This window comes from Zalophus californianus, chromosome 12, assembly GCF_009762305.2.
Source record: "Zalophus californianus isolate mZalCal1 chromosome 12, mZalCal1.pri.v2, whole genome shotgun sequence".
Taxonomy (NCBI): domain Eukaryota; kingdom Metazoa; phylum Chordata; class Mammalia; order Carnivora; family Otariidae; genus Zalophus; species Zalophus californianus.
In genome coordinates, this window is record NC_045606.1 from 71,192,424 (window position 1) to 71,204,714 (window position 12,291).

General features: G+C 34.3%; 1 protein-coding gene across 1 annotated transcript in view; it reads left to right on the forward strand.

Moving 5' to 3' along the window:
• Positions 1-12,291, forward strand: part of FOXP2 (forkhead box P2) — a 553,196-nt gene that overhangs the window by 105,329 nt on the left and 435,576 nt on the right. The window contains exon 3 of the mRNA XM_027574472.2: positions 12,075-12,131. The gene's annotated coding sequence lies outside the window, so the exon portion shown is untranslated. The remainder of the gene's footprint in view (positions 1-12,074; positions 12,132-12,291) is intronic.

Consider the following 12,291-nt stretch of genomic DNA (forward strand, 5'->3'; position numbering starts at 1 on the left):
ACTTTTTTAGTCCAGGAAATTTGTGTATGCAGAAACACAGAGCTAAAGGATTTTCCTTTTTGGTTTCTTTTGTTGAATGCTGTATTCTAGGCTCCACGTGACACACTGAACGTATAATTTCCCACCCTCAAGGAACTCATGGTCACATACTACTTATTGCCTGGCCGTTTCAAAAACACAGCAAAAAATTATTTTATGACAAAGTGAAAATATGGACACATATTTCCAAATTTAGCAAAGAATGTTACTGATTTTAAATCTCTGAAATCCACTCTTTGCTCTATTTTGATCTTCATAACTCACATTAAGGATCACACTCTACCTTCTTTTTGCTCTGGAAATCTTGCAATGGCCTTGGGCAAAAGGCAGTAAAATTCTGATCTGGGCTAAAACTCCAGAGAAAAGATCCTTTCTATAATTTTTTGCAAACACTACCAACAGTAAACTCTTAAGTTATTTAAGACATAGAATACTTTGAGGATTATTTAGGGGCTTTGCTACTTCTGACTTAATTCCCTCATGTTGCTGCCCTTTGGCCATTTCACTGATGCTTTAGAACCTTTATGAAATAGGAAAAAGGTAAAACTCATTATTTGGCAGTCTTGGAAAATTGTTTGATAGGCAAGAAGATTATACGTGTTGGGTTAAATGGGGTAGATTTAAGAGATACATTTCTTCCACCACCCTGAATAATTAAAATTTGATTATATGTTATCCTTGTGTATCAAATTATTTCAAAAACTATATGCCTTGCAAATATAGAGAGTGACCCTTGTTTGAAAGAATAGAATTGCATATGCAAATTTTCAAAGTTTTTCTGATTGTAGCAAATAATGTTCCAGACTAATATAAACATGGTGCTCCATTGAATTTTACTTTTGATTGGTATAGAGTGAGACACTAGGTTTCAGTTATAATGGCAATGGTAAATAATGCTTTGTCTTCTTATCTGCAATAAATGACATTTAGGAAATTTGTCCGCTTTCTTCTTAGGTTCTTCAAAGTGGTTAATGATACAATTTATTTCACCATTTATTATATTTTTACTGTTGCCTTCGCTAAAGTAACATTCAAATGTGTTTACAAACAAGAAATTTAATTAAAATACATGTAAAATTAATGGACTATAGTAAAAGTGTCATAATTTGTAAAGTGTAACTACTTTGTTAGGATTTTTTTAAGTGGTGTGTTATTATTTCTAGTTTATTAGTGTTTATAAATTACCATCTTTAGAAGGTAAACTGAGGACCATGTACTGATTTTTATTAAACCAGCGTCATAGTCTGAGTTCTCTGGGAAGCAGATTAAGAGATGGAGATCAGCATACAATACAGTGATGGGGGAATGCTCTTGACATCAAAACTTTGGGGAGGGAAAGAAAGGAAGCAGGACCGGGAGCAGGGATGTGGTATCAGTGAAGGCATCATGCACCTCATGGGGAACTCTAAAGCTGGATGGCCCTTCAGGTTGCCCCTCATTCAGGCGTGGGGCCAGCCTTCATACTGCTGCACTGGTCATTGAATGAAGACTGCCCCAGGAGGTCCCTTCAGCTAAGGCTGTAGCTGGAGAAAGAAGTGCTTCATTCCAGAAGTGAGTTTGGGCAATGCATCACAGTATCCACTACACTTAGATAGGCCAGAACCTAAAGTCCTGGATGTAATTACCTAAAAAGAATCCCAGTTCTGGTACAATTCACAGGTACAGTCTTGCCAGGACTACAATAGAACCACCCATTTGTTCTTTCTGTTTCTGTTATTTCTCCCTTATAATCCATTCTCTGCATGATGGACAAGCAAGCTTTTAAAAATGTGAATCAGATAGTGTCACTACTCTGCCTAAAATGTTCCCATGGCTTCCAGTTGGAGGAAGGATAAAATCCAAATTCAGTACTCTGGCCTCCAGGCTCTGCCTGATTTAACTCTTGTCTATTTCTGCAGCATTATGCCACTTTTCTTCTCACATATTATGTTTTAGACACACTGGCCTTCTGTCAGTTTTTTTAAACATGCCAAGTTGTCTCCTCATTGAGGGCATTTACACTTCCTATTTCCCCAGGCAGGCAGGCCTCCTCACTTTTTATGTGATTGTTTCATTTTATTCTTTCAGATCAAATCCCCATAGAGGCTTTCCTTGACTATCTTGTTCGATGTAAGCCTTTAATAGTTTTTCTCTATCATATCACTCTGTTTTCCTTCATGGCCCTTATTAGAACCTGTAATTATCTTGTTTATTTGTTTCAGTATTTTCTGTCTTCCCCTGTTGGAATGCAAGCTCTGTGAGTCATTTTCCCATTCTGTAAATCTTCCTATAATGGGTCCTTGATAAGTTTCATTATTTGTTACTGAATGATTTCTAATTATTTCTATGTTCTGGCTATTACAAATAATGTTGCAATGAACATTCCTTTTCCTTTTTTTTTTGTGGACATGTGTTTTCAGTTCTCTTAGGTATATACTTATAAGTTACATAATACCTATGTTTAACATTTTGAAGAATTGCCAAATTGTTTTTCAAAGTGGGTGCACCATTTTATAATCCTACCAGAAATATGGAGTATTCCACTTATTATAGTGTGTATTTTTAAAAATTCTTACTTAATTTTTGAATCCCAGTTTAGTTAACATACAGTGCTATATTATATATTTTGTTTATTTAAACTTTAGCTTTCTTAGTAGGCATGGGAGTAGTATTTCATTGTGTTTTTTATTTCCATTTCACTAATGACCAATAATGTTGGCATCTTTTCATGTGCTAATATTGACCATCCTTCTTTGGAGAAATACCTTCTTAAATCTTAATGCTCATGTAAAAAATTTAGGTTGTATGCCTTTTATTGTTGAGTTCGTAAGAATTCCTTATACATTTTAGATACTAGTCCTTTATCAGATACATGATTTGCAAATATTTTCTCTATTTCTGTAGGTTAGCTTTTCAGTTTCTTTATTTTTTCTTGTATCACTTGTGTTTTTGATGCCATACCTAAGAAATCATAGCCTAATTCAAGGTCACAAAGATTTATCCTACGTGTTCTTCCAAGAATTTTATAGTTTTAGCTCTTACATTGAGATCTATGATTCAGTTTGAATTAATTTTTATGTATCTTACCAGGAATGGGGTCCAAGATCATTCTTTCGCATTTGGATATCCAGGGTTCCAGTCCCATATGTTGAAATTTCTCCTATTATACACAGACACACACACACACACACACACACACACACACTGAAAAGGCTTCAAGACTGGAAAAGAAGTAAATATATTCTTCTATTATTGAATTGTCTTCCCTTGTCAAAAATCAACTGACCGCAAATGTAAGGGTTTATTTTTGTACTTTCAGTTTTATTCCAAAGTCTGTATGTCTGTCTTTATGTTGGTACTGCATTGTCTTGATTATGTAGCTTGGTAGTAAGTTTTGAAATCAGGAAGTATGAGTTCTTGAGCTTTGTTCTTTTTAATATTGTTGTGGCATTTCTCTTATGAATTTTAGAATCAGCTTGTCAATTTCTGAAAAATAAAGACAGCTGGGATTTTGATAAAGATTATGTTGATTCTGTAGATCAGTTTTGGGAGTATTGCCATCTTCACAATATTAAGTCTTCAAATGCACAAACATTGTATGTCTTTCCATTTATTCAGGTCTTCTGTGATTTTTTTCAATGATATTTAGTATTTTGCAGTGTACAAGTCTTGCATTTATTTTGATGAGTTTATTTCTAAGTATTTTATTCTTTTTGATGCTAGTATAAAAAATACAGTTCAGTTTTGTGTGTTGATCTTGTATCTTACTACCTTGCTAAACTCATTTATTAGTTCTACCAGACTTTTTTGTGGATTCCTTAGGATTTGTATATAAAAGATGTCATTTACAAAAACAGATATATTTACTTCTTTTCCAGTCTTGAAGCCTTTTCATTCTTTGTGTGTGTGTGTGTGTGTGTGTGTGTGTGTGTGTGTGTGTGTGTGTGTATAATTGCCCTAGCTAGAACCTCCAGTACCATGCTAAATAGATGTGGCAACAGCTAGCATTTTTTCTTCTTTCTGATGTTAGAAGGAAAAAACATTTTATCTTACACTATTAAGTATGTTGTAAACTGTGTGTGTGTTGTAGGTGCCTTTTATCAGGTTCAGGAAGTTCCTTTCTATTTCTGATTTTCTGAGTGTTTTTAACGTGAAAGGGTATTAGATTTTGTCAAATGTGTTATCTTTGTTTATTGAGACAATCATCTTAAATTGTCTGAAAAACAAAGCTAATTGAATACACACACACACACACACACACACACACACAGTGAAACACACTCATGCATAACCAAGAGCAAGCAGATAGCCGTTAGGTGTTGGCCAATTCAGCTACATCTTTTTGCCATGTTTAATATCTCATGTCTTTAATGAGTAAAATGACTGAGTTAACCCCAAATGTGAAGTTAGAAAAGTATAAATCTAAAATAAAATGCATGCACACCTATTTGTAGTATTCTCTGGTCTTGATCAAGGTAGAACATGTCACTATAAGGGTATTTATTGTAAGAGTTGATTAAAATAATCATTGCTTTATTAAAACTACCAGGTTGCTGTAATTGTAAGCATGTATTTCCTTCTACTAACATCCTATCTTATTTTAATTGATGCCAATATATCCTATCCACCCCCCCCACCACTCCTCTTCCCAAAGCTGTCCAAAATAAAAGCATGCATGCTACTACAGAGATAATCCCTGAAATAATAGTCTTACCTAAGCCCAGGTCAAATATTTCTCTAGGCAACAAGAGATTTATTTTAACAATAAGTAACTATTAAAACAGCACAACAGGTATATAATTCTACTTATTTTTGTACTGTTGAAATATGTTATTTTTGTTGAGAAAATGAATAAAATAGCCTTTATCAGTACTTTACCTCCTTAAATTAAAAAAAATCTTTGATAATTTTTTTTGAAAATATGTATCCCAAAGTCTTATTAGATCATAAGACAGTTTTATTGGCTATAATGTGACCCTCAGTGCTAGTACAGTTAGACTAAGTTTCTCTAGTAGCTGCCTGGGCTCATCTCGGTGTATTTATCTAGAACTTCGACAGCCTTATCTCCAGACTCCTTATATATCTGGGTCATCAGCCAAGTAGAAGCTCTGTCCTAGCCTGGACTGGACTATGATTTTTTCTGTGAATGAATCTACTTATTTCAGGGCTGTCTCTTTTTAAATATGTCAGTTTACAGGAAGAAATGAAAATAATAATAGTATGCTAGAAATGAAAGTAATTTTGCAGGTCATCTTGTTTATCATTTGATTCTATTTCATGTAGATATTGATTCTGAACAATCTTATGTCATTGATTAATTAACCATTTTAAACAATTTTAGTAACAAGAAAGGCTGACTCATGGAGCAGCCTGTTGATTTCAGACAGCTCTTATTTTTTAGAAACTTTGACTCTTATTTTTAGAGCATTCTTCAGTATATTGATTTGTGTTTAGAGTCTGGTAATCTGTTGTTATTAAGATCCAATAGTCTTAGTTGTCCTCTTAAGAGTACATTTCATATGTATACAAATACATTGTATGTTACAAATAGGTCAAGTGTTTGAAAATAGTTATATTTCCACTTTGTTCTCTTCTTTGGGTTAAACATCTCAGGCTACTAAAATTATTGATTAATCATTGCAAAATGGATTATGGCTCTAATTTAGAACTTTGCATACTCAGTGTCTGGTTGTTGTTATTTTGTCTTAACAACTTAATGAGATATAATTTTCATACCATAAAAATGACCCGTTGCAATTATATAATTCAATGATTTTGATATATTTAAATTTGTGTAATCATCACCAGATCCAGTTCTAAAACACCTCCATTACTCCCCCAAATTCCCTCATGTTCATTTGCAGTCAACCCCTGCTACTACTCCCAGCTAGGCAACTGCTGATCTACATTCTGTGTTCATAGATTTGCCTTTCCTAGAAAATTTTTATAAATAGAATCTTACATTATGTAATCTTTTGTGTCTGGCTTCTTTCAATTAGCATAATGTTTTTGAGATTCACCAATGTTATAGTGTGTTTAGAAGTTTTTTCCTTTTATTGCTGAGAAGTTTTATATGGGTCAAATTTTATTAGTTCACCACTTGATAGACATTTGGAATTGCTTTCTCTGTTTGAGTAATGCTGCTGTGAACATCTGTGTACAAGTCTTTGTATGGACATATAGATAGTTTCAAGGAGTATAAATGCAGGGTTCAATGATAAGGCTATGTTTATCCATTACGAAACTTTTAAGCTGCAGCTGTTTTTAAAAGTGGTTTTGTTTTGGTTTTGGTTTGTGGGTATTTTACATTCCTGTCAGAAATGTATAAGGATCCCAGTTTTTCCTCATCCTTGTCAACTTCTGCTATTTTCAGTCTTTCTGAGAAGAGCCATTCTGGTGGGTATATAATGGTATATCAGTGTGGTTTTATTATTTTTTTAAGATTTTATTTATTTATTTGACAGTTAGAGACAGAGAGACAGGGAACACAAGCAGGGGGAGTGGGAGAGGGAGAAGCAGATTTCCCGCTGAGCAGGGAGCCCGATGTGGGGCTCGATCCCAGGACCCTGGGACGAAGGTAGCCGCTTAATGACTGAGCCACCCAGGTGCCCCTCGGTATGGTTTTAATTTGAATTTTCTTAGTGACTAATGATAGTAATGTGGCCATTCGTATTTTCTCTTTGGCAAATTGTTCATTCAGTCTCTTGCCCATTTTTTAACTGGGTTGTTTGCTTTTTTGTTACTGAGTTGTAAGTGTTCTTTATATATTCTGGATATAAGTCCTTTATCAGATATATGATTCCCAGAAATTTTCTCCTAGCAAGTAATATATTCTTAATGCTGTTTTGGGAAGCAAAATATTTTAATTACGATTAAGTCCAGTTCATCCACTTTTTCTCTTTATGGATTATCTTTTTGGTGTTTTATGTAAGAAGTTGTTGCTTAATCTAAGATCATAAAGGTTTTGTTGTTTTTATTTTTGAAGTTTTAACTCTCATATTTAGATCTGATCCATTCTGTGTTAATCTTTGCATATGATGTGAAGGGGTCGTCTGTTGAAAAGACCACGCTTTATCCTTAAATTGCCTCGGCTCTATTGTAAAAAATCAGTTAACCGTACCCATTAAGGGCATATTTCTGTACTTTCTCATCTGTTTCAATGATTCCTATGTCTATCTTTATACCAGTACCACTGTTTTAATTACTGCAGCTTTATATTAAGTTTTGAAGCCAGATTGTGTAAGTACTCCAACTTTTTACTTCTTTTAAAAATTGTTTTGGATATTCTGAGTTCTCTGAATTTCCATATACATTTTAGATTCAGCTTGTCAGTTTTAACAACAACAACAAAAAAGCCTGCTGAGATTTTGATAAGGGTTGTTTAAAATATATAGATCAATCTGGGGAGAATTGCCTGAAAGAGTTCTTCACAAGTGAAAATTATTATTGATATCAGGATTTTTTCAAAAAAATTTTCAAGGAAATCTTGAATCCTATTTTGTAATCCACCTATACTATTTTTATATAAAAATGTTTGTTGATTTTTCAAAAGTAATACAACAGGAAAATGTTCATCCTATTTATGTACCCTCTGCAGGGGTCGGAGGGGGGTCATATATGTACCCTAAGATGCAGAAGTTTAGAGAAAGTAATGGACCATTTTTTTATTCCTTAAAAAAATACCTTTGTTTCATTCTGCAAAGTATTTGAAATTGATGTAGCAACTGTAAGAAAATATGAGCGAGATTTTAAAATAAGCTTTATCTTGATTTTGTTGGTTTTAGTAATATTTATAGATAATTATTTATCTGTGTTCTGATTTTACATTTGTTCTGTTTTTGCTATCAAGGCATGCCAAGTTGTTGACTGACATTTTATTGCAGTATTAGTGTAATAGACAGCTAATGAGTTTGTAAAGGAAGGAAGTAAAATTGGTTTTTGTTAAACACTTCTTACAATCAACTACTTTGTGATATGCAGCCAAAATCCTGTGACATGGCTGTTTCTACCTTTACTTACACATGATAAAAACTGAGGTTTAGTGAGGGTCAGAATCATGCCTAAAATTTCATACAAATTGAGGTGACATTCAAATCTAGATATTCTGATTCCAAGGCCTGTATGCAGGCTGAAAAAGAGTTTGACATTTAAGATTTGACTTTCAAGTGTGTCCTGACTTTTATTTTTCTGTGTTTGTTTTTCTGTTGGTTTCTTTATACCCTGCCCCATTGTAGAATGGTCTTAAGGCAACTTAAGAGTGCATAAAATACAGCAAGATGGCATAAATTAAAAATAGGAATAAAATGAGACACAAAAACAAGGGTGGGGAAAGTCCTTTTCCCAGAAAAACAACAACAACATCCTGTAAGTGACTATTGCTGGGAGACTGGAAAAAAATCTGAGCTGGAAAAGGCTGTGGAAGTAAATGGGCTGACTTGGTGTGAGCTTTGGCATCTGCCCTAATCATAATACATGTGAGGAAGTGAAGTCGTATTTGCTTTTGCTTCCTCTAAGTGCCGAGCACAGTGCCTTCTACGTGGTAAGCCCTTCCTCTAAGTGCCGAGCTCAATTCACTAATGAACTTTACTGTCAGCATTCCAATGTTACTGAGCTGTTGGAAGTCTTTTTTTCTTCAAATAGTCAGGAATTTTAGATTTCTCTGTTAGTGTATTTGTTGTAAGCATCATTTCATTGTTTACTTGATCCATACTATATTTGAAAATGTTATTTCAGAAATGCTTATAACTCATTTACACATGTACATCTAGATAGGAGTGTCCCGGAAAGACATAAGCTCCACTAGTTGAGTATGTCTGTAAGTTTTGTGCTTTTGAAGGCTGCACCATGATCATTATTTGCTTTTCTATCTGCAATCGTCTCTACTGGATTTTAAGACAAAGACTGTATTTTCTGGAGAGTTTAAAATTCATAAGTATTAAAGCATTTCAGTTTGTAAGTGTGTCAAAGAGTATTAAGAGAGAGAAAGTTTATGTTCACTCAAATAATACTTATAATTTCATAATGCCTGTTGATGCCATCTAGATAACCGTTTGACCTGCTTAAATTGTAAACATATGTAATAAATGTCTTCCTATGGATTGAATTTTATCTCCCAGACTCAGATCTTTTCTAGAAAGTTTTAAAATCTGTATTAAGGTTTATAGCAACTTAAATTAAACAAAAGGATTTTGTCAGTTTGTCCTCAGATAACTCTTAAATATGACCCAACTGTCAGCGACCTGAACCATTGTATTTATTTTGACTCGGCTTCATTTGAATGCTGTGATTAAAAATAACTGAAACGTATCTACATAAAATAGTATATTTTCAATTTTGAAGTTAATTCAGTATTGGAAAAAGTAGAAAGGGTTGACCTTAGGGAAAACCAATAAAACCTCCACCAACCTTGATAAACATAGATCTAGGTATCAAAGCTACTCCAGAGCTCTCCCTTTGCGACAGATTATAGTGAAAATGTACTACTAAACCATCTCAGTTAATTTTGTAGAGAGGAAAAATAAGGGGTTAAGATGTGCCGCACGTTTCTGTAAAATATGCTTGTTTTAAAACTATCGTCTCTTTCTGAAACGTTATCATCATGCTGGACTCTTCAAGATCGTATCTCCAACTGAGATTTCAGAGATGAAAAATCATCCAAGGAAGTGACTACCTGAGATTTTGTAAAATTTCTTACTCTTTTTCAGGAAATCATCTTATATCCTCTTTATTTTGTCTACTCTTGAGGTTGAGAGATTTGTAATAAACTGGCATGCCTGCTCACAGCGCGTATTAACAGAGATGGATGCAGTAACAGATGAATCTTGGCGGTGGCCAACATAGCTCCAGCTCCCCTGGGGGGCCTGGTCGCCCGGGGGGACCTGGTCACCCCGCAGGCTGGCTCCATCTCTACTGGGGGAACTGCCCCATGACTTCCTTTCCCCCCCCACCCCCACTGATGGATCCATTCTTTTCCCTCTGCTTGCCTTCCCTCCCTAACTTTAAATAATTCTTTACTGGGTATACAATTTGAAGAATTTGGTAATTTGCTAGGGAGCAGAACAGCTCTCAGACTAGTTGGGAAAATGCCTCCTCTTTTCTGATAGGATCCTGGTGATTATAACCTTTTGTAAGTACAGAAAAGTGTTGCGATTTGTGTCTTTGTTAGCTGGTGGTTAACAGTTTGTCAGGATTTTAGTCAAGTCTCCTGTTTTCAGATGTATAAAGCATTATGGATATGGACTGTCTTTGAAACATGAAAATTAACTATCTTGGATTGGCATTATTAATGATTTTTCAGGATTAATATTTGTAAAGTACTTTAAATATGAGAAGCACTTTAGAAGGGATATTAATAATGTTATTAATATTAATCATAATAATCAATTGTATTAAAAATAAATCAGTACTCCTTTTGATATTTAATCTTTAATATTCAGTTGTATTAAAAGAACACTGATACTGCTTCTGTTAGTTTGTCATGGGAAAGGAAATGATATTATTACCCAGAATTGATAAGATCCAATCAATTTGTAAAAGTAGTATTCCCACATCAAGTCCTGTTTTATCTATTTATTTTAAACCCTATTTTAAATTAAATTTTTTCTTTGTAATCATTAATTTTATTTTAGATTTTCCAATATTTGTATGGTCTTTTGTGTGGTTCCAAGAAGATGGAATTTGCTTGCTTATTTTTGTACATGAAATTAATTATTAGACACAACCATATAACAATTGCTGTTTTTGTGGGTCAAAATGTTTGACTCTCTGCAGTTTTATATGAGTTTTATATCTACTTATTATTTTTGTTGTAATCAATATATTGAAATACTGTAATTCATACTCTGAAATCCACGAAAAAGAAAACACAGTTGTGTTCCTTTTCCTATTTCCCTACTGATTGACTGTAACTTGGTGGTGTGTGCTTAGTGTTGGTTTCCTAAGATAACTGGGTTTTGATTTTTTTTCCCTGCCATGTTCCTATGCCTAGACAGTACCTGGCATGTAGTAAGTGACTGAATGAATAAGAATAGGCAACATGACACTATCCAATCTATGTAGATCTATTTTAGTAGACTGCTCTGTTGGGGTTTTAGAGTTTGGGTAAATCCTATTACTCACAACTTCAGAATTTGGAAACTTCTGAGACAGACAGAGGTGCCAGGCAGATGGAGATCAAAGTACCAGTTTTATCACCAGTAGAGGCTGAATTGGAGAACATGCATTACATGCACAGATAAAGTGGGGCTCACCTCTGAATTAGGCATTTATACCCTCCCAGCTGCTGGAACGGCTAGACGGACATCCGCAGTCCTCTGCCATAGGGAAAAGGATAAAGATAGGCCTGAATGCATCTTCTATTCTATAGGTAGAACTGAACTGAGAAAAAGGAGTTGAACTGGGCACGTTCAGCATGTTTTCTTAAACTCACCAATGAGATGAGTTTCTGCCCTCCTCATGATAAACAGTGAAGGAACAGAATGAAGCTACTAGCTTTTCTTGATCAAAAACCTGCTCATGAGGGACGTCTGGGTGATTCATGGTTCAGTTGGTTAAGCCTCTGACTTTGGTTCAGGCCATGATCCTAGGGTCCTGGGATTGAGTCCTGCATGGGGCTCAGTGGGGAGCCTGCATCTCCCTCTGCTTATTCGCACTTCTCTCTCTGACAAATAAATAAAATCTTAAAAAAAAAAAACCTTCTCATGAAAATATGAGGAAAAAATCGAGGTTCCCCACAAGACACTCTGATTAAGCATAAATCCCTTCATACCATTACATTTTTTCTGCAGTTTTTCTGTTTGGTATTTTTAAGAGCCAATTTAAATTACTGTTATATATACCAACATTTGCAAATCATGAAAATGAATATTTTGTATAGTAGTCAACATAGGTAAACATTGAACGAATCTAGCAGAGTAGGAGCTTGGACAAAATAGGTTTAACAATAAAATAATAAAAAAAGTATTTTCATGTTCCCATTTTTATATATGATATACACAATATGTTCATTCACTGCAATCTTGGTTTCTAGTAAAAATACTCTTTGGTTTATCTTCTAGGTGCACATCTGTGATATCTAGTAGCTGAGTTGGTGTCCTATTTTGTGAATCACTATTGTAAGTTAAAATATTTGGGTATTCCATATTTTCTGTCTCTACTTTCCACCTCAAAAAAAAATGAAACAAAGCTTTATGAAGAAGTAGAATTTATTACTAAAGATTACTTTATCAAATGTCTTAAGTGAATGATCCTTGCCAGAATAAAACCATAAGCATT